This window comes from Narcine bancroftii, chromosome 1, assembly GCF_036971445.1.
Source record: "Narcine bancroftii isolate sNarBan1 chromosome 1, sNarBan1.hap1, whole genome shotgun sequence".
In the NCBI taxonomy this organism is placed as follows: domain Eukaryota; kingdom Metazoa; phylum Chordata; class Chondrichthyes; order Torpediniformes; family Narcinidae; genus Narcine; species Narcine bancroftii.
Window position 1 is genome coordinate 427,362,915 of NC_091469.1, and position 26,036 is coordinate 427,388,950.

The 26,036-nt window shown below is 39.9% G+C and overlaps 1 long non-coding RNA gene across 1 annotated transcript in view; it reads right to left on the minus strand.

The window, feature by feature from the left end:
• Positions 1-22,044, minus strand: part of LOC138753440 (uncharacterized) — an 81,374-nt gene extending 59,330 nt beyond the window's left edge. The window contains exons 1-2 of the long non-coding RNA XR_011351174.1: positions 21,971-22,044; positions 21,312-21,440 (exon numbers count right to left, since the gene is read on the minus strand). This is a non-coding gene — a long non-coding RNA (uncharacterized lncRNA). The remainder of the gene's footprint in view (positions 1-21,311; positions 21,441-21,970) is intronic.
• Positions 22,045-26,036: the final 3,992 nt, after the last annotated feature.

Sequence of the window (26,036 nt, forward strand, 5' to 3'; positions counted from 1 at the left end):
AATAGAAGGCTCATCCAGGGAGGCTATTTGGGTGGAATTGAGGAATGGGAAAGGGGAAGGGCAAGACAATATATAAAGGACACTTCACATTTTGGATCATATAGACCACCGAATGGAGAATGCGAATTAGAGGAACAAATTGGTAGGGAGATAGCAGATATTTGTAATAAGCACAGGGTAGTTTTCTGAATATTGATTGGAAACCCATTCTGTGAAAGGGCTGGATGGGTTGGAGTTTGTAAAATGTGTGCAGGATAGCTTTTTAACATTAATACGTGGAGGTACCAACTAGAGAGGAGCTGTGTTGGATTTATTCTTGAGGAATGAGATGGGTCAGATGACAGAGGTATGTGTGGGGAAGCACTTTGGGTCCAGTGATCATGATGCCATTAGCTTCAAGGTAATTATGGAAAAGGATAGGTCTAGGCCCAGAGTTGAGGTTTCTGAGTGGGGAAAAGCTAGGTTTGAGGAGATGTGAAAGGATTTACAAGGGGTGGATTGGGACAATTTGTTTTCTGGGAAGGATGTAATAGAGAAATGGAGGGCCTTTTAAAGGAGAGATTTTAAAAGTACAAAATCTTTATATACCTGTTAGGTTGAAAGGTAAGGTCAAAAGTTTGAGAGAGCCATGGTTCTCAAGGGATATTGGAAATGTGGTTCAAAAAAAGAGGGAGTACTACAATAAATATAAGAAACAGGGAAAAAAGGAGATGTTTGGTACTATATTGAATGTAAAAAGAATCTTAAGAAAGAAATTAGAAAATCTAAAAGAAGGTATAGCAAGCATGGTGAAAATAAATCCAAAGGATTTCTACAAATATATAAATAGCAAAAGGAAAGTGAGAGATAAAATTGGTCCAATAGAGAATCAGAAAGGACCAATGTGTGTGGAGCCAAAAGAGATGGGGGAGGTCTTGAACAATTTCTTTACCTCAGTATTTACTGAGGAGAAGGATATTGAACTGTGCAGGGTAAAGGAAGCAAAGGGGGTAAATATGGAGACTATAGTGTTTAAGAAAGAGGTAGTACTGGATCCTTTGAACATATAAAGGTGGATAAATCTCCAGGTTCTGACAGGATTTTTCCCAGGGCCTTGAGAGAAGTTAGTGAGGAAATAGCGGCGGCTCTGGCAGTGATTTTTCAAATGTCATTAGAGACGGGCATAATGTTGGAGGATTGGCGTGTTGCAAATGTGGTTCCTTTGTTTAAAAAGGGTTAGAGGAGGAAGCATAGCAATTATTAGCCTGTAAGTTTGATGTCTGTGGTAGGCAAATTGATGGAAAATGTTCTTAGAGATAGTATATATAAGTATATGGAGGGACAGGGTCTGATCAGGGACGCTCAACACAGATTTGTGTGTGGAAGGTTGTGTTTGACCAATCTTGTTGAATTTTTTGAAGAGGTGACTAGGAATGTTGATGAGGGTAGAGCAATGGATGTTGTCTATATAGATTTCTGTAAGGCCTTTGATAAAGTTCTGCATGGGAGGTTAGTTAGGAAGGCTAAGTACCTGGGTATCAATTTGGGGATATTCAAATGGATTCAACAGTGGCTGGAAGGAAGGTGCCAGAGAGTAGTAGTAGATAACTGTTTGTCAGGATGGAGGCCTATGACAAGCAGTGTACCTTAGGGTTTGGTATTGGGACCATTGTTGTTTGTCATATATATTAATGATCTGGAGGATGGGATGGTAAATTGGATTAGTAAATATGCAGATGATACTAAAATAGGGGGAATTGTGAATGATGAAGAAGGTTTTCAAAGATTGCAGAGGGATTTAAACTGCTTAGAGGAGTGGGCAGAAAGATGGCAGATGGAGTTTAATGCTGATAAGTGTGAGGTGTTTCATTTTGGAAAGAATAATCAAAGCAAGACATATGTGGTAAATGGGAGGGCATTGAAGAATGTAGTGGAGTAGAAAGATCTAGGAATAACGGTGCATTGTTCCCTGAAGGTAGGAGTGCATGTGGATAGGGTGGTGAAGAAGGCCTTTAGTATGCTGACCTATATAAATCAGTGCATAGAATATAGGAGTTCGGAAGTAATGATGAAACTGTACGAGGCATTGGTGAGGCCAAATTTAAAGTACTGTGTGCAGTTCTGGTCACTGATTTATAGGAAGGATATTAACAAGATAGAGCGCAGAGAAGATTTAAAAAAATGTTGCCTGGATTTCAGCATTTGGAATACAAGGAAAGATTGTGCAAATTAGGTCTTTATTCCTTGGAACATAGAAGGCTGAGAGGGGATTTAATAGAGGTGTTTAAGATAATGAGAGGGATAGATAGAGTTGATGTGGAAAGGCTTTTCCCATTGAGAGTAGGAGAGATGGATACAAGAGGTCATGGGTTGAGAGTTGATGGGCAAAGGTTTAGGAGTAACATGGGAGGGAACCTCTTTACTCAGAGAAAGGTTACTGTGTGGAATAGGCTTCCAGGAAAGGTGGTGGAGGCAGGGTCAATTTTGGCATTTAAGAAAGAGATGGATAAGTATATAGATGGGAGGGGGATGGAGGGATATGGGCAGAGTGGTGGTAAGTGGGATTAGAGGAGGGTACTTGAATCAGTGCGGTCTAGAAGGGCCAAATTGGCCTGTTTCCGTGCTGTAATTGTTATATGGTTATATGGTTATAAAGAAAGATTAGCTTTCATGCTCCATACCCTGCTAAACTGCAAGTGTTTTATGAAGACGGGATGCAGCTGTATCAGACAGTGGAAGAAGTGACTGCAGACATGAAGGACAGAGGGTTGTCTGTCATCATGGTCTAACTGAGGGAAAGCCTGTCTGACTAGCTATTCTGCACTATTTGGGAAATAGTGACAGAATCAAGAAAGCAGGGGATGGGAGGAGGGCGAGAGAAGAAAATCAAACGAGACTATGAGTTTTCTGAAGACAGACCTCACCCCCTCCAGAAGAGTCATAAGATATGACTGATTTCAAAAGTGCTGATAAGATAAACAAAAGCAAAAATAGAGAATGCTATACTTATCTCAAGAAGTACATATTACAAAGGAGTCTTCATATCACAATGATTTTATATTTTGTTCATTCATTCACTCCTCTTTCCCCATATCAATGAGAATATATACATGGGAGGAATACACAGGGAAGCTTTTTCTATATAATGGACATAGGTTTTTTAATTTACTTTTGTGGTGTGGTAAACCACTGTTATACTGTGATTGGCTGCTACTGACTGAATGTGCCTCCTAAGACCAATCCTACCCATAGCCCCTTTTACTTTGGCTCTGATCAGTCAAGGAGGTGGATGGTTGTTTGATAGTGTTCCGTTCTTTAGCTATTAAAAGCCTGATTGTTTCACTACACAACCTTTTTGTGAATTATTGATGCTACATCATGAGGGTACTGCAATGGGGGTCCCCAATCACAGGTAAGGGAGACTATCCCCCCATAGCTAGATGTTTTCTCTAACCCAACTCAGGGTCATTTACTAGAGACCCTAGCCTTGGAATCATACTTTTGTTGGCTTTTTTTCTCTCATGTTTCTTGGTATGTATCTGTTCATGGAATAGATCATTTAAGCTACAATCTGCTAATTTCAATGATATATTGACAGATAAATACACATAATAAGGATAAGGTAAAATTAATTTATTTTAATGTTCTTTGGCTTGGCTTCGCGGACGAAGATTTATGGAGGGGGTAAAAAGTCCACGTCAGTTGCAGGCTCGTTTGTGGCTGACAAGTCCGATGCGGGACAGGCAGACACGATTGCAGCGGTTGCAAGGGAAAATTGGTTGGTTGGGGTTGGGTGTTGGGTTTTTCCTCCTTTGCCTTTTGTCAGTGAGGTGGGCTCTGCGGTCTTCTTCAAAGGAGGTTGCTGCCCGCCAAACTGTGAGGCGCCAAGATGCACGGTTTGAGGCGTTATCAGCCCACTGGCGGTGGTCAATGTGGCAGGCACCAAGAGATTTCTTTAGGCAGTCCTTGTACCTTTTCTTTGGTGCACCTCTGTCACGGTGGCCAGTGGAGAGCTCGCCATATAACACGATCTTGGGAAGGCGATGGTCCTCCATTCTGGAGACGTGACCCATCCAGCGCAGCTGGATCTTCAGCAGCGTGGACTCGATGCTGTCGACCTCTGCCATCTCGAGTACTTCGACGTTAGGGGTATAAGCGCTCCAATGGATGTTGAGGATGGAGCGGAGACAACGCTGGTGAAAGCGTTCTAGGAGCCGTAGGTGGTGCCGGTAGAGGACCCATGATTCGGAGCCGAACAGGAGTGTGGGTATGACAACGGCTCTGTATACGCTTATCTTTGTGAGGTTTTTCAGTTGGTTGTTTTTCCAGACTCTTTTGTGTAGTCTTCCAAAGGCGCTATTTGCCTTGGCGAGCCTGTTGTCTATCTCATTGTCGATCCTTGCATCTGATGAAATGGTGCAGCCGAGATAGGTAAACTGGTTGACCGTTTTGAGTTTTGTGTGCCCGATGGAGATGTGGGGGGGCTGGTAGTCATGGTGGGGAGCTGGCTGATGGAGGACCTCCGTTTTCTTCAGGCTGACTTCCAGGCCAAACATTTTGGCAGTTTCCGCAAAGCAGGACGTCAAGCGCTGAAGAGCTGGCTCTGAATGGGCAACTAAAGCGGCATCATCTGCAAAGAGTAGTTCACGGACAAGTTTCTCTTGTGTCTTGGTGTGAGCTTGCAGGCGCCTCAGATTGAAGTGACTGCCATCCGTGCGGTACCGGATGTAAACAGCGTCTTCATTGTTGGGGTCTTTCATGGCTTGGTTCAGCATCATGCTGAAGAAGATTGAAAAGAGGATTGGTGCGAGAACACAGCCTTGCTTCACGCCATTGTTAATGGAGAAGGGTTCAGAGAGCTCATTGCTGTATCTGACCCGACCTTGTTGGTGTTCGTGCAGTTGGATAATCATGTTGAGGAACTTTGGGGGACATCCGATGCGCTCTAGTATTTGCCAAAGCCCTTTCCTGCTCACGGTGTCATTGTTAAATCCAATTAAATGTAGTAAAATTCTACTTAAAATGAAATAAAGAACAAACCCAGGAAACTCATTTATATGATAATTAACATGGAAAACTAAAGAGAATAGGCTTCACCAATTTGATTTTCTCCTCATATAAATCAGGACATAGGAGAGGAGTTGCTATTCTCATTTCAAACAAGCTAAATTGTGAAAAAAGTATTTAAATGAGAGATAAGGAGGGCAGATATATTATAGTAAGTGGGAATATAGACAGGAATCCAGTTGCTTTATTGAATATATACACACCTCCATGAAGTGATATTAGTTTCTTCCAGAAAATTACTAATTTTATGGTCGCAGAAACAGAAAGTCTCTTGACGGGTTGGTGAGAGTTAAATTTACAATTACAGCCTAAGTTAGACTCTGCCAATAAAACAAATGAAATAAAGTCTTGACATAAAAAAAAATTAACACACCTTTTGAGGATATTGGACTAATTGATATATGGAGGAATATTTTCCCCGACAGAAGGGATTGCACTGTTCAATTGGGTTAATAGATGTAAGTGACCATGCAAATATATAATTATCTGTTGATTTTGACCTACAACTAAAGAATACTATTTGGAAACTCAATTCAAATCTACTCAGTGATCCCTATTTCAAGGAACGAATTTAAAAATAAATTGACCTTTACTTAGAATTCAATGATAATGGAAAGGTTCTACCTCCTATTTTATGGGATATTCTGAAGGCAGTCTTAAGAGGGAAAATTATAGCAATATCTTCATAAAAGAAGAAAAAAAGGAATAAATTATTAGAGGAATTACAAAATAAGCTGAAAGAACTGGGAAAAAAACAAATTGAGTTTGGTACAGGATATATTAGAGGAATTTATAAAAATAGGAATGAAATTAATAGTTTGGATGCACAAGAAATCAGGAAAATTTTAATGTTTCTGAAACAGAGACACTAGAACACTAGAAAGTGGATCTAATTTATGCAAATATTGGCATGGAAACTAAGAAAAAAGATAGAAGATATAATTCCTAGTGTTAAGTAACCAAGAACAAAAAGGATTAAAAAAATAGACTAAGTGAAGTTCAAGAAGCTTTTTAATTGTTTTATAAAACTCTATACTCTGGGGAAAGCACAACTCAGATTGACACCTTGTTGACTTCTTTAGAGTTACCCATTTTAAAGCAAAGAACAAAATAGAACATTGACTGGCAACATTACTGAAGTTGAACTAAAAATTGCAATTAGTAGACTTAAATTAAATAAATCACCAGGATCAGATGGATATATGGCAGAGTGATATAAAGAATTAAAAAAAAAGGGTTTATTCCTGTTTTACTCCCCACATTGAATTGGGTTTTAAAAAAGGCACAAATGCACCCAGTTGGAAGGAGGTGATAATCACAGCTATTACAAATGAAGGGAAGGATAAAATGGAATGTGGGTCATAGAGATCAATACCTGTTCTTAACATAGATTATAGATTATTTACCTCCATCATGGTCAAATGATTAGAAGACTTTTTACCTATATTGATACACAATGATCAGACAGGTTTTATACAACAACACCAAACAACAAGACAATTTATAAAGGACACTTCACATTTGGGATCATATACAAAAAAAAAATAAATTAAAGCAATAGTTATTAGCATTTTCCCTGAAAAGGCATTTAATTCAGTTAATGGGAATTTTCTTTACAGAGCCTTGCATAGATTTGGTTTACATGAAACTATTATTAAAACTATACAGGCACTATATGACAATCCTACTGCTAGGATTAAAATCAATGGATATTTATCAAATAGTGTTATCCTGGAAAGTGGCATGAGACAGGGTTGTTCATGGTGACCACTAGTCTTCGCATTATATTTGCAACCATTAGCTCAGTCCATCAGGCAGAATGAGGATATCAGGGGAATTACTATTAAAGGGACAGAGCATACATTGGCATTTTGATATATTTAGGGCAAACAACATATTCTTTACCTAAGTTGATGCAATCTTTTGAACGATTTGGTCAATTACCATGATACAAAATTAACATAGATAAAACCCAATTGCTCTCATATAACTATAGCCCACCAATAGAAATTGAAAGTTGATATCTCTGGTCATGGCAAACAGAGTCTGTTAAGAATATGGGCATCATTATGCCAAAAGATTTGCAAAATTATTAGAATGCAATTATTTGCCTATATACATTTTAAAAATTGAGGAAGATATTATAAGATGAAACCTAATTCCTTTTTTAAAAATCTTTGTTCAAGGATTGAATCCATTAAAATGAATATATTGCCTAGACTAATATATCTTTTTCAGACCCTACCAATATAGAGTAACCAAAATCAATTCAATGAGTGGGATAAAATATTATCAAGATATATATGGCAAGGTAAAAGGCCTAGAGTTTGACTCAAAACTTTGCATTTAAAAATTATTATTTTGCAGCACAGTTAAGAGCTGTGGCGTAACCCTTCATATGATGCTCAATGTAAAAATATTGAGGAGAAGATACTTTTGATCCCCATACAGGCAATTTTGGCTGATAACCATCTACAAAGAGACATAAATATATTGATAACCCATGGCTAAAATGGATTCTTAAAATATGGAAAAATACTATAAAAGAATATAAATTAGAGGGAGATATTTCAGTTCTTAAATGGTGTGCATTTGACTCTGATTTCACGCCAAATAAAATGGATGCTAGATTTTCAGTTTGGATAGCTAAAGGAATAGCAATTCTTTGTAATATAATGAAAGAAGGAATATTATCCAGTTTTTGAATGCTTAAAGAGAAACATATTTGAAAAACAAGACTTTTATTGGTATTTGCAGATGTGATATTGTGTTAATAGGAAAGAAAAAATATGTAACCAAGGCAAGTACATGTTTAACAGAACTGTTTAGAAAAGCATATAATTCAGATAATGGTAGTAAAATAATTTCAAGTGTATATAAGGGTCTGTCAAATCTTAAAACACACAACTTCATATATTAAAACCAAAATGGGATAAGGAAGGAGGGATAACTATATCTGAGGAAGAATGGTCAATAATATGGAGGTGTCAAAGGAAGTGTACCAGTTCACAGAAATGAAGAAAGTTTGGTAGAAAAACCTGATAAGATACTTCATAACTCCCTCTCAGAAATCTCATTATATTAGTAACTTCCCTGTTTGCTGGAGAAATTGTGGAAATTAAAATGCAAACCATTACCATTTTTTTTAGGACTCCCCTGTTATCAAAGATTATTGGGGTGGGATACACAATGTCCTACAAGACATTTTTTAATGTGATATACCATTAGAAAGTAAATCCATATATTTTGGGTACATACCTCTGGAATGGTTGAAAAGAAATAAATATACTGCTGGTGGCTGGTTAAAAAAAAACTCTTACCAGGAAATGGTTATTACAGGAGAGCCCAATTTTAAATACATGGAAGGAAATTATAATGGACATTTATAAAATGATTATGTCATCTCACACCAAGGATAGATTGCCACGACCCCTAGCATAATCTTCAGTGTCTGTAGATGCTAGTGTTACAATCAGGTAAGTGTAGTCTGGGTAATTGCATTGTAGGATTGAAATGGCCAAAGTTTTTGCATAAGTGACGTAATTTGAAGGAAGAAAAGATTAAAATGAAGGTATAAACTTTGCCGTGGGAAAGTCACAGCGAGAGATAGAGAGAGAGAGAGAGAGAGAGAGGAAATAAATAGAAATAAATAACAATAATGTACAATTTTTAAACAGCATTGGAAAGTTGGTAGTGCCATAGTGCACAATTTATAAATACCCTGGGGGAAATCTACCAACTTTCCTATGCTATATAAATTAAATGCTGTAGCACCATCAACTTTTGCACCCTGTTTAAAAATTGTCCACTATTGCTATTTATTGCTAACACTTTCCCACAGTCCCTTATAAAGGTTTATATGTCAACACAACAACAACAGGCCTGAAGGGCTCATATTGTGCATTATGTTATAATTAGGCATGATAAATTTTGTTCAAATATAACATCATAATACATTGATCAGGATTTAGGGCAGGTCCACCATCACTCGATGTGTCATGATGTCACCGGTAGAAGGTAGAACAGTCCTAACCCCCGGAGATGGCTCTTTGCATGTGTGAAAGCATACAGTGTCCCTGTCAGGAGTAGTCAAGTGTAAAAAGCCAAACCCCCATTCCTATCACGGGACACTGAATGGCCAATTTAGTGGGATGCAAGCGTGAAAGGGGCTAATGATTAAGTTGTTTTTTAAAAAAAATCACTCCCTACTTATATATATAGTTTTATATATAGCTAAGAAACAGGACTGCCAAGGTGGTGATCTCTGGATTGCTACCTGTGCCAAGTGCAACTGAGAACAAAAATGGAAGGTTAAGACAAATGAATGTGTGGCTGAGGGGCTGGTGTAAAAGACAGGGTTTTGGCTTCTTGGACCATTGGGATCTCATTTGGGGAAGGCATGACCTTTACAAGAAGAATGGGTTACTCCTAAACCCAAAAGGGGTCAATATATTGGCAGTGAGGTTTGGTACAGCTGTCGGATGCAGTTTAAACTAATTTGGCAGGGGGAAGGGAACCTGTATGATAGGGCAAAGGAGAGAAAAGATAAAACAGGAAAAGTTAGGTTAGGCAGCAAAAGTAAAAAATCAGAAAGAGCAAGGAGGGTGAAAAAAGAAAATCTGAAGGCTTTATATCTTAATGCAAGAAGCATTCGGAACAAGGTAGATGAATTGGCTGTGGAAATTGAGACAAACAAATATGATTTGATTGGGATTACAGAAACATGGCTGAAAGGTGGGCAAGCTTGGGAACTTAACATCCCGGGGTATACAATATTTAGGAGGGATCGGCAAGAAAGAAAAGGGGGTGGGGTAGCATTGATGGTGAGAGAAGGGACCGACACGATTGACAGGAAGGATATTAACTCGGAAGATGCGGAATCTATATGCGTAGAACTGAGGAATAGCAAGGGGCAGAAACCGTTAGTGGGGGTGGTATATAGGCCTCCAAATAGTAATGTAGAGGTGAGGGAAGGCATAAAAAGAGAAATTAGAGAAGCGTGCAATAAGGGAACAGCTGTCATCATGGGAGACTTTAATTTACATATTGATTGGTAAAAATACTGAGGAGGAGGAATTCCTTGAATGTTTATGGGACGGTTATCTAGACCAATATGTCGAGGAACCAACTCGGGAGCAGGCCATTTTAGACTGGGTATTATGCAATGAAAAGGGCTAATCAGCAATCTTGTTGTAAGAGGCCCTTTGGGTAGGAGCGATCACAATATGATCGAATTCTCACTCGACATGGAGAGTGAAGAAATTAAAACCGAGACTAAGGTCCTGAATTTAAATAAAGGGAATTATGATGGTATGAGACGGGAGTTGAGTAAGATTGATTGGGTCGTGTTTATGGTGGGGGCGTGGGTTGACGGTGGATAGACAATGGAAAGCATTCAAAGATCTAATTGAATAATTGCAGAAATCGTTTATACCGGTTTGGCATAAAAATAAATCAAAAAAGGTGACTCAACCGTGGATAACAAAGGAAATTAGAGACAGCATTAGGTCCAAAGAGAGAGCACATCAATTGGCCAAAAAAAGTACCAAATCCGAAGACTGGGAACAGTTCAAGATGAAGCAAAGGAGGACAAAGGGATTAATCAAGAGGGCAAAAATAAATTACGAAAGTAAGCTTGCGGCAAACCAACTGCAAAAGTTTTTATAGATATGTCAAGAGGAAAAGATTGGTGAAATCCAGAGTAGGTCCCTTGCAGTCAGAATCAGGGGAATATATAATGGGGAATAAGGAAATGGCAGACCAATTAAATTCTTACTTTAGTTCTGTTTTTACAAGAGAGGATACAAATAACCTCCCAAGGATGTTGGGAAACATAGAGACTAATGCAAGGGAGGAGCTGAAAGAAATCAGTATCTCTAAGGACATGGTCTTGGGGAAATTGAAGGGATTGAAGACCGATAAATCCCAAGGGCCTGATAATCTACATCCTAGGGTACTTAAAGAAGTGGACACTCAGATAGCAGATGCTTTAAGAATTATTTTCCAGAACTCGATAGACTCAGGATCAGTACCCATGGATTTGGAGTGTAGCTAATGTTGCCCCACTATTTAAAAAGTGGGGTAGAGAAAAAGCAGAGAATTATAGGCCGGTGAGCCTTACATCAGTAGTGGGCAAAATGAAGGAATCCATTATGAAGGATGTAATAGCGGAGCATATGACTAGCAGAGAAGGGATGGGACAGAGTCAACATGGATTTACAAAAGGTAAATCGTGCTTGACAAATCCATTGGAATTCTTTGAGATGGTGATAGGTAAAATAGATGGGGGGGGGGGAGCCAGTGGATGTGGTGTACCTGGATTTCCAAAAGGCCTTCATTAAGGTCCCACATAAATGACTGGCATGCAAAATGAAGGCTCATGGGAGTGAGGGCAAGGTATTGATGTGGATTGAGAACTGGCTGGCAGATAGAAGACAGAGAGTTGGGATAAATGGCTCATTTTCTGAATGGCAGGCGGTGACCAGTGGGGTGCCACAGGGATTTGTACTGGGACCCCAGCTGTTCACAATTTACATTAATGATCTAGATGAGGGGATTGGATGTAATATCTCCAAATTTGCAGATGACACTAAGCTAGGAGGGGTTGTGTGCACAGAAGAGGGGGTCAGGAAGCTCCAGTGTGATTTGGATAAATTGGGGGACTGGGACGATACATGGCAAATGCACTACAATGTGGATAAATGTGAGGTTATCTACTTTGGTAATACAAACCGGAGGGCAGATTACTATTTGAATGGCAATAGATTGGGAGATGGGGAAGTGCAGAGAGACCTAGGGGTTCTTGTGCACCAGTCACTGAAGGCAAGCATGCAGGTACAGCAGGCAGTTAAAAAGGCAAATGGTATGTTGGCCTTCATATCAAGAGGGTTTGAGTATAGGAATAAGGATACCTTACTGCAGCTGTACAGAGCCTTGGTGAGACCACACCTGGAGTATTGTGTGCAGTTTTGGTCGCCTTATCTGAGGAAGGATGTTCTTGTAATGGAGGGAGTGCAAAGGCGATTCACCAGGCTGATACCTGGAATGGCAGGAATAACTTTTGAGGAAAGATTGCACAATTTGGGATTGTACTCGCTGGAGTTTAGAAGATTGAAAGGGGATCTCATAGAGACATATAAAATTCTGGCAGGACTGGACAGAATGGATGCAGAAGGGATGTTTCCAATGGTGGGGGAGTCCAAAACCCGGGGCCATGGTTCGAGGATAATACGCAAAGCATATAGAACCGAGATGAGGAGGAATTTCTTTACCCAGATGGTGGTGAATCTGTTGAATTCATTGCCACAGAGAGCAGTAGAGGCAGGTTCATTGAATATATTTAAGAGGGAAGTAGATATATTTCTTCAGTATAAGGGAATTAGGGGTTACGGAGAGAAGACAGGGACAGGGTATTGAACTTTAAGATCAGCCATGATCTCATTGAATGGTGGAACAGGCTAGAAGGGCTGAATGACCTACTCCTGCTCCTATCTTCTATGTTTCTAAGTTTCTATGTTTCTTTTTCTTGTTCTGTCTTTTCTCTTCCCTCTATAAGTGTATACCTCAGATAAATATTATGTGAAAAATCAGGGCAAATTTGAATATATTGACATATATATATATATATATATATATAATGTCTGAGGTACATATTATGTGAAAAATCAGGGCAAATTTGAATATATTGACATATATATATATTTATAATGTCTGAGGTACATATATATTTATAATGTTTGTTTAAACTTCAATAAAATAAATTTTTAAAAATCAAAAATTTAAAAACAAGATTTAGAAATGGTTGCATTGACCATGGCAAATGAATTTGAATGGAAGTTTAGGAGAAATTTTTACCTTTGACTCTGGGCACAAATTTCTAGAGGAATCCATGGGGATGTAGTAAAAACACAATGCTGGAGAAACTCAGCATGTCAAACCATATATTTGGGGCAGCCTGGTGATTATTGCATCTTATAACAACAACAGTCAACAGGTTTGAATCTGTTGCTGTCTGTAAGGAGTTTGTCCCTTCTATTCATATCTGTTTGGGCTTCCTCTGGGTGCCTTGGCTTCCTCTCACATTCCAAAGATGTATAGGGTTAGTAGGTTTGCCACTTTGGTTTAACTGAGTGGCACAAGCTCATGGGCTAGAAGAGCCTGTTACCTTGCTGTATCTTTAAATATCTGCACAAAGAAGACCTACCTGTCCCAGTATGAAAGAATCAGATGCAATAGAACTCATATTGGATGTGATGATATTGGTTGCAATTTAAGTACCAAATGTAACTTAAATTAAACATTTCAAAATTTAATACATACTTCTGAATCACAATGCAATTGCAGCTTGAAGGCAGGAAATTGAAGTAAATGATCTACGTAAGTAATATAAAATGTACTTGATGACATCTCCTGCTCCTTGCTTGCAGAGGATATATTGAATGAACTGACATTGGCAGTTATACTTCATCAAAATCATGCTCCCATTCCTTTCAAAATGATTACTCTGCTTATTCAACCAAAACATGTTCCTCCCCCTCCCCTGATCTACTCATTTTACAGTGTAGCTCCGTATGACAATAGCACCATTTGCAAATTTGCAGACGATACCACTGTAGTAGGTTGTATAAAGGTGATGAGTCAGCCTATAAGAGGGAGATTGTAAACTTGGCTGAATGGTGCACCAACATCAACTTTGCACTCAATGTCACCAAAACGAAGGAAATAGTAGTTGACTTCAGGAAGGGAATCCATAGGTACACAATCCAGTGAACGTTGGGGGGGGGGATCATAGGTGGAGAGGATGAGCAAATTTGGGAGTCACTATCTCGGGGTATCTCTCCTGTACTGAACACACTAATGGCATCCTGAAGAAAGTACGTCAGGTCCTCTACTTCCTCAGGAGCTTGTGGAAGTTTGGTATGCCACCAGAAACCCTGGTAAATTTCTACAGATGTGTGTTGAAATGTAAGCTGGTCTGGTATGGGGACAGCAGTTCCCTTGAGTGTAAATTGCTCCAAAAGGTAGTGGACACAGCCCAGGATATCACAGGCAAAACCCTTCCCACTATCCATTGAAGGGCAGCAGCAATCATCAAGGATCCACACCACCCAGCACACACTCTGTTCTCACTGCTACCATCAGGTCAAAGGTCTAGGTGCCACAAGACTCACACCACCAGGTTAAGGAACAGCTGCTACCCCTCCACCATCAGACTCCTCACAGCAGTGACTCATTTAAGGATTCTTACTTGTGCACTTTATTGTTTTTTTAATTCTCTCTGTATTGCACAGTCACTTTGTTTACATTCGTTTTCTGCTTACATTTCTTTATTTGTTTACATGTTTATGCTGTTTACAGATTTTGTTTGCACTACGAATAAGTGGTAATTCCTCACCTGCAGAAAAAAGAATCTCATGATTGCATGTGATGTCATGTCTATACTCTGGCAATAAATCTGAAATCACCGGCAGTGCATTGATATGAAATTATTTCCCTTCTTTACCCTTTATTATCTGCTGTGAATTTTTGTAAAGAGGTGGTGCCATCTAACTATCCCATGTCTGAGTGAAAGGTATTGTCATTAAGCTACATGTGAACATAATGAATATGCCATCCTCCTAGTTGCACCTCTATGCCTCGTCTTTGCTAATGCTCTTCACATCTTTTCTCTCAGAAACAAACCAGTTAAACTAATTCTGTCAATTACAATTAATGTCAGGTCAGTTGTGCATTGTAGATCTAAGCCTGATGGATTTTTGTTATCCAAAGCTATTTGAAAGTCCACCCAGATCCGCAATGAAGTCATTGAATGGCAATTTATGACATGAACATAAACCATTTTTTTCTATATTCATGAACTATATAGATTAAAGAAACTGCATCCCAGAAACAGACCAGAGTAAACCACAAAAGTCAGTAGACACTGTGATTGAAGAAACTCAGTAGGTCAAACAGTGTACTTTATACAGCAAAGATAAAGATACATAACTAACGTTTCAGGCTTGAGCCCTTCATCAAGGTATGAACAAAACGTAGGAAGGCACCCGAACAATGCATGCCTACATTTTGTTCATTCCTTGATGAAGGGCTCAAGCCTGAAAGATTGGTTATGTATCTTTATCTTTGCTCTGTCAAGAATACTGTTTGACCTACTAGGTTTCTCCAGCATTGTGCTTTTATGGAAACAGACCACTTGGTCCAGACAGTTATGCTCTTCAGGAACTTCTCAACTCTTACATCTAACACTTGTGGCATTGCAGAACATGCTGTATTCATTGGATGGAAACACAGCTTATATTCATGCATTGTTCTGTCATATTTCTCATGTAAGGAAAATGGGAAAAGTGTGTAGAATTTATGTGAAGATGCCAAACATCAGAAATAAACACTGAAGTAGTGGAAATTTTCATAGCTGTGCATAAGCTTTGGAAAAATTTATGGGATTGCTATTTTAAATTAGTAACATTTCTGAGGTACTGTTGAGGATCATTTCATTCATCCATGCACCTCTCAACTTTACAAGACAAAGCATTTGTAATCTGCTTTGGAATTTATGATTAACTTAATCTTGACTTATTCAATGTTTCATTAAATTCTGGTCATTTTTTTGTGTGTGTCTTTTCTTCCCCCAAAGCCAATTGTTCAGTAAGAAGTTTTCTATACTTCAGTATGAAAGTATTGTATTTAAAGACAGTAGATTTGACACATTGAATATTGAAACATGATAATTCACATAAAAATTAGTTGTTTAATAAGTGACTAAATATCTAGAAAGCTTTGTGAAGCTAATAGTCTTTTAAACTGAATGTTAAAGAAAATGTGCACCGTTTTTATTTTGCTATATCTCCTTTTTACAAATAAAAAATTAAATATGACTAGCTGTTTTTTTTAAATTTTTGGAAAAAAACATACAAATGTCAGAACAACTTTACCATTATTGGTCTGTGCAAGAATATGTGAATCACCAGTTCTGGTGCTTCAAGGTCCAAGCAAAATTATAAATATTCGACAAGGAGAAATCAAAATATAATTGTCAACTCAGCAGTCGTGGATTGATAGGGTATTCTGAGAACTTGAAGTCTATGAATTTACAGTCCACAATCACAATATTTGTACTGTAGTGAAATGGGAATTCACTACTGATGTGATGTCCTTAGGACTGACTCCTCTTTTGACTCCACCCAACATATCCCAATATAAAACCCTGGATCCCTGCTAAAACCGCAGTTCAGTCCAAACAATATTGTGTGTTATTCTTGCTGAATAAAAATGTGTTGTGCTCTCTCTGATCTTGAGTGCTTTCAGTCACGCTACATTATATTTTTTGGGGTGATTGAAGGAGACAAGCTGATCACTAAATACATGAAATTATACTCATATTGATCATGCAGGAAATTAATTTAATAACCTTACATGGCCAAATTTTATAACCTTTAATGTTTGTAATTTATACTTTTGGAAGTAAATCATGCAATTTGATTTAATGGAGCTCTTGTGTTATTGCATAATCACCCTGATTCAAATTCACCACAGGGTGAGAGTGGCATATGGAACCAATGCGTCATCCCAAGTTCGGGGCTACAAAGAACTCTTCCAAAGTGTTCAGGTGAAATACTGCAGCTTCTCATTATTTAATCTGCAGATTCCTTGGCACAACTGTTTGTAACTTCCACTGTTAAGGTGATCATGTGTTGCTGCTTTATAATGTATCCTTTAGAGCTCATGGTCTTTAACGGTATTCAAGTTTAGAAGTTTGGGAAGTATTCTATTGCACATTACATTAATAAATAGCTCACTTACTGTTGCTTACCCAGATCTATTATAATTGTTTATTAACCTATCCACTAAAGGTCCTTCCTATAATTGTCTTTCAGGCCATTTTATATTTTATAGACCTGTTAACTTTCTCTTTATTCTCTGTTTGATAGAAATCCATGACGGCCCAACCAGTTTCTTCTCATAATCTCACCTTCCGCTAAATCTTTGTAAACTCTCTTTAATATCCTTTGCAGAGCTATAGCACCCTTCCTGCAATGTGGTGACCATTAACATTTGTAATGCATTAGTAGAAGCCTAACTCATTCCAGCATAAGCCGCCTGCTGTTATATTCTACACCTTGGTCAGTAAAGTATCCCTAATGCAGTCTTATTCACCATATCCACTTAGAATGCAATTTTCAGGGACCTGAGGATGTGACTTTCCAGATCTCTCTATTCATTTATGCTTTATTCCATGATTTATGTCATACTCCCTTGGTCTGTTCACTTTTGCCAAGAGTTGTACTTCACTCTTCCCAGGCAGACCACCTTTTCCTGCATTTCTCCCCTGTTACTCAGGAAACATATCCTTCCTGCACTCCAAAGTTTTCCTCCTTGCCATTAATCACTCTCCAACATTTACATCAAATGAAAGTTACATGATAATGTCCACCCTCAAAATATTTAGATCAATGACATTTATCAGACAAAGCACAAGATGTGCAGACACTAAAATATACATCAAAATTGTTCTTTGATTCAAGCTACTGAACCCACTTTGGATCCAATTTGTCACATTCCCTTTCGACCTCATAAGATTTTATTTTTTGATAATTCATTCATATTCCATTCTGGGGTGTAGCCCAAATTCATCTTCCGAGTATATTTTTGAAGCACGTGGCAGGTTAATGGAGTGCAGGACATCATGCAACCAGCTGTTATTTAAAGGGGTCTTAATCTGCCCTGGCTGGCGCATGTATGGTCCTAAATAGTGCCGGCTGGGACATACATGGTGAAGGGGAAGTGTGACGGGAGCACACGCCCAATGAAGGGGAAGTGTGACTATGGCGTACCACCCTCCACCAAGAGAGTTTCTGATGCTGACCCTACATAGCCATTTTGGTAAGTTTGAAATAGTCTTAATTATTCTTAACAAAATAATGATAGTGTCCTCAGATCAGTAATTACCAGTGTGTATCTGGGGAACATGGTGCCTATGATAAGCACTGAAATCGTGCCCCCTCCCCATCCCCTGTTAAAACTTATTTACATTTTTTGTTAAAACTCGACTGTAGCACCTAGCTCAATATGGGATCAAATGGCCATCTTTGTTACCCATAATCCCCACACAGCTGGAACTGGTGCAGTGGTGTTCGCAGAGTGGTTCCAGCTGCATGGGGGATTATGGGTAACATAGACAGCCATTGCTCCTGCATTGAGCCATCGCTGCAAGCTGCCAGGGTGGCCCCAAAGCAGCCTGATCAGTTGCTGGAATGGCGCTCCGGTGAACTCCAGAGTTAGATAGGGGAGGGGGGAAACGGACGAGCAGGTGGGCAGATGGATGGCCAGGGGGATTTGGGGGCAGATAAATGGCCAAGGGCAGGTGCGTGAATGGATGGCTGGGGCTAGGAGCGAGGTGGTAGGGTGATGCAAGGGCAGTGGTGCCCCCTTTTATGGTTAGTAATTTTAGCCTATTATCACCTTTAACCTGAGTATTGTGTGGCGCCTATGAGATACCACACACCCATAGACTGTGGTAATAACCCCGATTAAAGGTGATTATTGGATTCAGAGGTGGCTGGAAGATAGACAGCAGAGAGTCATGGTGGACAACTGTCTGTCAGGTTGGAAGCCTGTGACAAGCAGGGTGCGTCAGGGTCCCATGTTGTTTATCATTTATATTTAATGATTTAGAGGAGGGTGTGGTTAACTGGGTAAGCAAATATGTGGATGATACGAAAATATGGGGAGTGGTGGATAGTGAGGTAGGTTTTCTTGGATTACAGAAGAATTTGGTTTGTTTGGAAGAGTGGGCTGAAAGATGGCAGATGGAAATCAATGTAAATAAGTGCGAGGTGCTGCATTTCGGTAAAAAATAACCAGAATAGGACATATGCAGTTAAGGGGAGGGCATTGAGGCTTGCAGAGGAGCAGAGGTGCCTGGGGGTTATGGTACAGACTTCACTGAAGGTGGATTCCCATGTAGACAGGTGGTTAAGAAGTCATATGGTTTTGCTGGCCTCATAAATCATAGTATAGAGTATAAGAGCTGGAAAGTGATGCTGTGACTGTTTAAGACATTGATGAGGCCTGATTTGGAGTACTGTGCTCAGTTCTGGTCTCCAAATTATAGAAAGGATATAGATAAGGTGGAGACAGTGCAGAGAAAGTTTACAAGGATGTTGCCTGGCTTACAGCATATGGATTACAGGGAGAGATTAAGGAGACTGGGACTTTATTCATTGGAACAATAATGACTGAGAGGGTACTTGATAGAGGTATTTAAAATTGTGAAAAGAATAGATAGACTAGACATAAACAGACTCTTTCCCCTGATGGCAAGGGAGGTTGGAACAAGAGGGCATGAGTTAAGGGTAAGGGGGCAAAACGTTAGGAGAAATAGTAGATGAAGCTTTTTCACTCAGCGAGTGGTGGCAGAATGGAATAATCTTCCAACTGAGATAGTTACGGCAGGGTCCCTTCTGTCATTTAAGAGAAGGTTGGATGTGTACATGGAGGTGAGGGGTTTGGAGGGTTATGGGTGGAGAACAGGAGGGTTGAGCTAGTGGAGTTGTTCTAGTGAACTGGTGCGGACACAAAGTGCTGACATGACCTGTTTCCGCGTCATAAACAGTTGTATGGTTATATGGTTAAAATCACAAACCTTAGGTAAAATTGCTAACCTTAAATGTAAGGTTAGCGATTTTAGCCAATTATCACCTTTAATCTGGGTTATTAACACAGACTATCAGTGTGGTATCTCATAGCCACTGCACAAAGATGAAAACAATAATTCATAGGATATAAAAGCGGGTCCTTCAATATCCGGGGCCCGTAGCATATGATACTTTCATTACGACATTAATCTGGCCTTGCACCTAGTATTAGTCAGAAGGAAATATTGACAAATGCTTCAGCCAGGACTCTGTCCTCAATGTGAAAGTCCTTGACAACATTCCATAACACGTGATTCAGTCCAGGCACATCACCACCTGAGACCAATTGAAAGTGGAAAAGACTGTAAGCTGGATGAAACAACAATAAAGTCTCAGGAACAGTTTGTATTCCAGATGAAATTCTCAAAGCTGTCAGACAGGAGTTTCTGAGTGAAATTCAAAGATTTATGCCCTACATCTGGGAAACAGAGCATATTCCATCAGAGATGTTGTAATCATGACCATCTTCGAGAAGGGAGATTAATCTTAATGAAATAATTTCTGAAGGGTCTCCCTGCTATGTCCACCTACAAATAGCCATCCCAGTGGCCACTCTCCCAGCCTTCAAGAAGATATTTCCAGAATTACATGTGTATTTGATCCATCAAGAAGTAGAATGGGTATAATATTCCGTGTACAACTCCAAAACATATGTACAGACCCACATGAACCCTTTTAGGTTTACACAAGCATTTAACTCTGTCAACCAAGAGGGACTGGAAAATCTTTCTCAAATTTGGCTGCCCTAGACACTATTTCCATTCCATACCTTGACATGCAAAGCTTAATTCTAACCTAAGGGTCCACAAGAGGTCCAATCCCACTCTACACTCGACTCTAGCAGGGCAGTGGCATTATGCCAGCACACCTCTACCAACCTGATACTTCCTGTTTGCCAATCCCAGACCCAAATCATTCCTCCCTCATAAACATTAACACACAAGGAAACTGCACAATGAAGAGGAATGATGCTTCTCATTCTGTATGTCTTAGAGATGTACAGAAGTTACTTGATAATAGTGATGTCTCTGAACCAAACCTTCCCAAGTCAATACTTCCAGCCCTGAGGATCTTGTTCCACTCAGCCAACCCAGTTAGATGGGTCAGATTGTTCATTTGCGAAGTACTCGAGCTGGCAGAATCCGCAAACATCGAATCCACGCTGCTGAAGACCCAACTGCGCTGGGTGGGTCACGTCTCCAGAATGGAGGACCATCATCTTCCCAAGATCGTGTTATATGGCGAGCTCTCCACTGGCCACCGAGACAGAGGTGCACCAAAGAAGAGGTACAAGGACTGCCTAAAGAAATCTCTTGGTGCCTGCCACATTGACCACCGCCAGTGGGCTGATATCGCCTCCAACCGTGCATCTTGGTGCCTCACAGTTTGGCGGGCAGCAACCTCCTTTGAAGAAGACTGCAGAGCCCACCTCACTGACAAAAGACAAAGGAGGAAAAACCCAACACCCAACCCCAACCAACCAATTTTCCCTTGCAACCGCTGCAACCATGCCTGCCTGTCCCACATGGGACTTGTCAGTCACCAATGAGCCTGCAGCAGATGTGGACATACCCCTCCATAAATCTTCATCTGCGAAGCCAAGCCCTCCATAAATCTTCATCTGCGAAGCCAAGCCAAAGAAAGAAGAAAAGTCTTCTGAAATAGTATGCTTCTTCAACTTCATTCATAACAATATGTTACCTGGAGGACAAAAATAAAGTTCTTGAAAGACAGTGTCAAAACCTTGACTCAGCAAATTCCTCATCAATCCCAACCACTCTTCTAATTAGTTCAGAGAAAATCTGGAAAAATGCTGAGAAATGTGTTTGCCTTCATTGGAAGACCAGAAAAAATGGTGAAAGGAGCTTGGAATTTCTAATCTAAACCAAGCTATCTGGTAAAGTTTGTGACATTAACAACCCACTCAAAATCCATAGAGCTGGAATTAAAGCAAGTATTCCTTGACACTAAAGGATGGATAAAAAGAAAGTGCTGTTCAAAAGCAATGTAAGTAACAACATACAGCAAATTTTACTTTTTAAAAATTAACTTTGAATTGAAAAGAATGGTGAATTGGAACATGGAAAAATTGTTTTTGGAGAATGTGTGAGACATTGGACAAAATATTCAATACTGAAAGATACATTGAGCTATTTTAGTCTTGTAGGTATATCTATTTTATTCTTCTTATGGCTCAAATTTTGATGATTTATATACCACTAAATACTTACCTCTAGCCCTTATAATTGCTGTTGATGCAGCAGGATCAAGTTAAAGCCTCTGATCAATGATGATCTATAAGATGTTAATGAGTTTGGCATTGCAAAAATCACAGGACATTTTAAATGATTTTTTGCATTGCTTATTTGTCAATGCAAACTTTGGACCAAAGTTGTTCAAATGTGACTAAGTTGGTCACATTGTTGAATCAAGTGGATTATAATGTCACCCCCATCTGCTTATATGATTTTATTGTGAGAACCTGGCACTTATTGCTGTACACTTTCAAATCCTTGCTGGCAGGTAATAATAAAAACAAAAGTTAAAAATAAAAGCAAAAAAAAAAAAATCAGCTTTTCTATTACAAATGTCAATGCATTATGGAGTCTGCTACAATGCAGAAACACTGAGTTGACAACCATACGCTTCAAGAGCTTTTCTCATGTGATTTATGATGTGCTTTAAACTCTGGGATATGTTACTACCTTGTCAAAGCTAAATACAAAATTCTGTCATAGCATGTTACTTCCAAATCCTTTAATCAAATATTTACTGCAAACATTTTAAATGTTATGAAATTTCTCGAGAAGGAAGAAAACAGTTACACTGCATTCTTGTTTGATTATTCCATTTCATTATGTGACTATTTTCAGAAAGGAGAAGAGATCTGGTGGAAAGAGAGATTTACAATTAAAATGGTATTTTGAAACTCAGATTCCCCAAAGCACTTTACAGCCAATCAAATCATTTTGAAATTTAGACTTGTTGGAAATGTGGCAAGCAATTTGTCATGTTAAGATCTCGGGAAAGTCAATGTGATAATCAGGGAATTGTATCACACGTGATGTTTGTGCCAAACTTCAAGAGCGATTCAATTTGTTTCTCTCCTCTGCTGTTTGTCTGTAGCCATGAAAATTTTCCTTCGCAAATATAGATCCAATAAATGTCTAAATTTTCCTTTTCAAATATGTGTATGGTGATGGAACACATTAAAGCACACCTCTCAGAGAGGCTGGAGACATTTCAATTTGCCTATGGAAGAAACCATTCCACAGATGATGCTATAGCCTTGTTGCTTCACTCTGTCCTGGGCCACCGAGAGAATAGCACCTCATATGCCAGGTTGCTGTTCATTGACCACAGTTGATGACAGAATCACAAACAGCAATGAGGAAGCCTTCAGGAGGGAGATAAATCAGCTCATAGAATGGTGTATTGGCAACAACCTTGCACTCAACATCAGCAAAACTATGGAGATAATTGTGGACTTCAAAAGGAAGTCAGGGGAACATGACCCAGTCCTCATCGAGTGCTCAGTAGTGGAGAGGGTGGAAAGAAAAAGCTTGAAAAGCACTGTTTTGATCATACCTAATTGACGAGTTATGTGCCCTGTTTTATAACTCCAAGGGAAATGGGCCAATAATAATTTTTCTCAAGCAAAATATTTCAATAACAATTGGGTCCAGAACAATGATTACAGAACCTTGCCTTCCTACTCACATACCACCTTAAGCAATCCCTTGTTAATCACAGAGCACTGATGGCATAGGGATTACTTAAGTGGAAAGAAAAAGGTTGAGAACCACTGGTCAAGATCTTCAAATTCCTGGGTGTCAACATCTCCGAGGATTTGACCTGGATCCTTCATGTTGATGCAATCACAAAGAAGGCTCGCCAGTGGCTATACTTTGCGATGCATCTGAGGAGATTCAGTATGTCACCGAAGATTCTCAAAATTTCAGTTTCATATCTCCCTTTTAAATATTTTATGCATATGTTTGCATAAGATTTGAGGTAAAAGAATAAATAATTTTAAGAATGGAACGTATTACATTAAAGTACATTGTAATAATGCTTTGAACAGTGCGGTTTTCCATTGCACTGAACTTTATTGGAATGTATTAACCATGTTATACAAGGTACCCCTGTACTCCTTAGTGTAAAGCCCCAGGATATGACAGCAAAAACCTGCCCACATCTATAAGGAACGCTGCTGTTGGAGAGCAGCAGCAATCATCAAGGATCGACACCACCCAGCACATGCTCTGTTCTCGCTGCTGCCATCAGGAATGAGGTATGGGTGCTGCAAGACTTGTGCCACCCACGTTCTGGAACAGCTGCCAGCCATCCACCATTAGACTCTTCAACAACAAACTAAATCAGGGACTCATTTAAGGATTCTGATGTGCATTTTATTGATTTTTTAAAATTCTCTCCCTATTGCACAGTCATTTTGTTTACATTTGTTATCTGCTACAGTTCTTTATTTATTAACATGTACATGCTGTTTACAGTCTATTTTGCATTACCAATAGGTTGTAACTCTGCCTCGCTGGCAAAAAGAATCTGAGTTGAATGTGATATCATGTCTGTACTCTGACGACAAATCTGAAATCAGAATCTGAAATCTATAGTGTGGGGCACAGTGTGTGGCACAGTGGACCAGGTATTGTTAAGTGGTATTTTCCTACAGTGCTTTTGCCACAGCACGAACATGGTGGAAGTAGAAAGGCCGTGGATGTGGGTGTGATCTATGTTGGCATGTTTAAGGTGCAGAACATATCCCTGGAGTTTAAGGGAAATGCGATCTTACCATTTTTGGCCTCATTGTACTTTGTTTCCATGTGGCTAACTTGTGCGAGTTGCACTTGAGCGGGTGCTCCCTATTTTATGTATTTTAGCTCTTCCAGAAGGATAATGGCTTCCTAGTTTTAACTGTCACTAGTCCCATCAAGGGAAGACTACCTACATAAGTTTGGGATGAGTCGTGGTGATTAAATGCCCCGGCAAGGTGATGGTTACCCTAGCATCTTCAGGGAAGTTGTGCCCACCTCCCTAGAGGCTAGTAATAAGACCCCATTCCCTAATTACCCTCGTGCCATTACTGACGGTGTGCCATTGCGGTCAGCTCTTCTGGTCCCACTCTAAGACTGTAGGAAACATGGCCTGATCTGCAGCTATTACTCAGTCCTGCAAAGTTGTCCCCTTGTCAATCCCTTCAGTCAGCACCTGCAGGGAATATTTTACTGTCTCTTGTATGGACAGACTTCCAAGGTTTCTGGCCTCCTCGTCCCATGGTGGGAGTAGCCATGTGGCTAGGTGCTTGCCTGACCGTTGGCTGTACCTATCCGTCAGCCCGGTTAACTCCTTGGTGGAGTTTTCCCGGGACTCTACGATCTTGTCCTAGCCCCTTTCCCATTCTTTGTGCAGCTTCCTCATTGCGGAAGGCCAACATGGAGTCCTTGTGGTGGTCTGGGACTATGTGGTTATTGGCTGGTCTTGTAGGTTCTCCCAGATGTGGGGGTAGGGGGTTGGGAAGACGTGCATAGGTGGACTCAACCTCTTCAAAATCTTCATCGTTTGTCCACACATCCCCATCTCTCTCACCCACGCATAATGATTGTCCGGATTATCACAGGGTCAATCTGCCAGCCAGATTGGTGGGCTGCTTGAAGCTGCCGCACTTTGACTAGCTGGCAGGCAGCTTCGGTGTACCGGCTTGCAAGGCTGCCAATATGTTCCCAGTTAGTGTCCAGTGCCTCCTGTAGAGACCCAAGATGGTGTTTGAAAGATTCTGTTTGTACTTCCTTTTGGCTGTCCTGTTTTGTCAAATCCAAAGTGATATCTCACTGGTAGCTGAGTAGAGATATCAACATCCATAGAGCTTCCCCAGGACTCCCTCTAGCATTGGAAAATCCTGATTCCTCCAAGATGGAGGCTACATGGTTCACTTTCTTTTCTCCATGGGGGTCCAGCCAATCGACTCAGTCTGTCAGGCAAGCTGCTAAACAGCTGAACCCCTAGCTATCATCTGTCCACCAGGAGATTTTATATTCTAACCCCAAGGTTCCTCTACAGTTTGTGGATCACTTCCTGACAGCCCCATTCATGAGCATGTACACAATAACAAATGCACCTGACACGTGTGCTTGCAGGGTCTTCGGATGCAGGGGTGGGGGTGGGTTGGAGGAAATGGTAACTAATCAACATCTGCATACACACAGTATACAGCAGCTGTGGGAGAGAAATAGCGGACAATTAATAATTGACTTGAGGAAAATAGCGTGGGAACAAAAT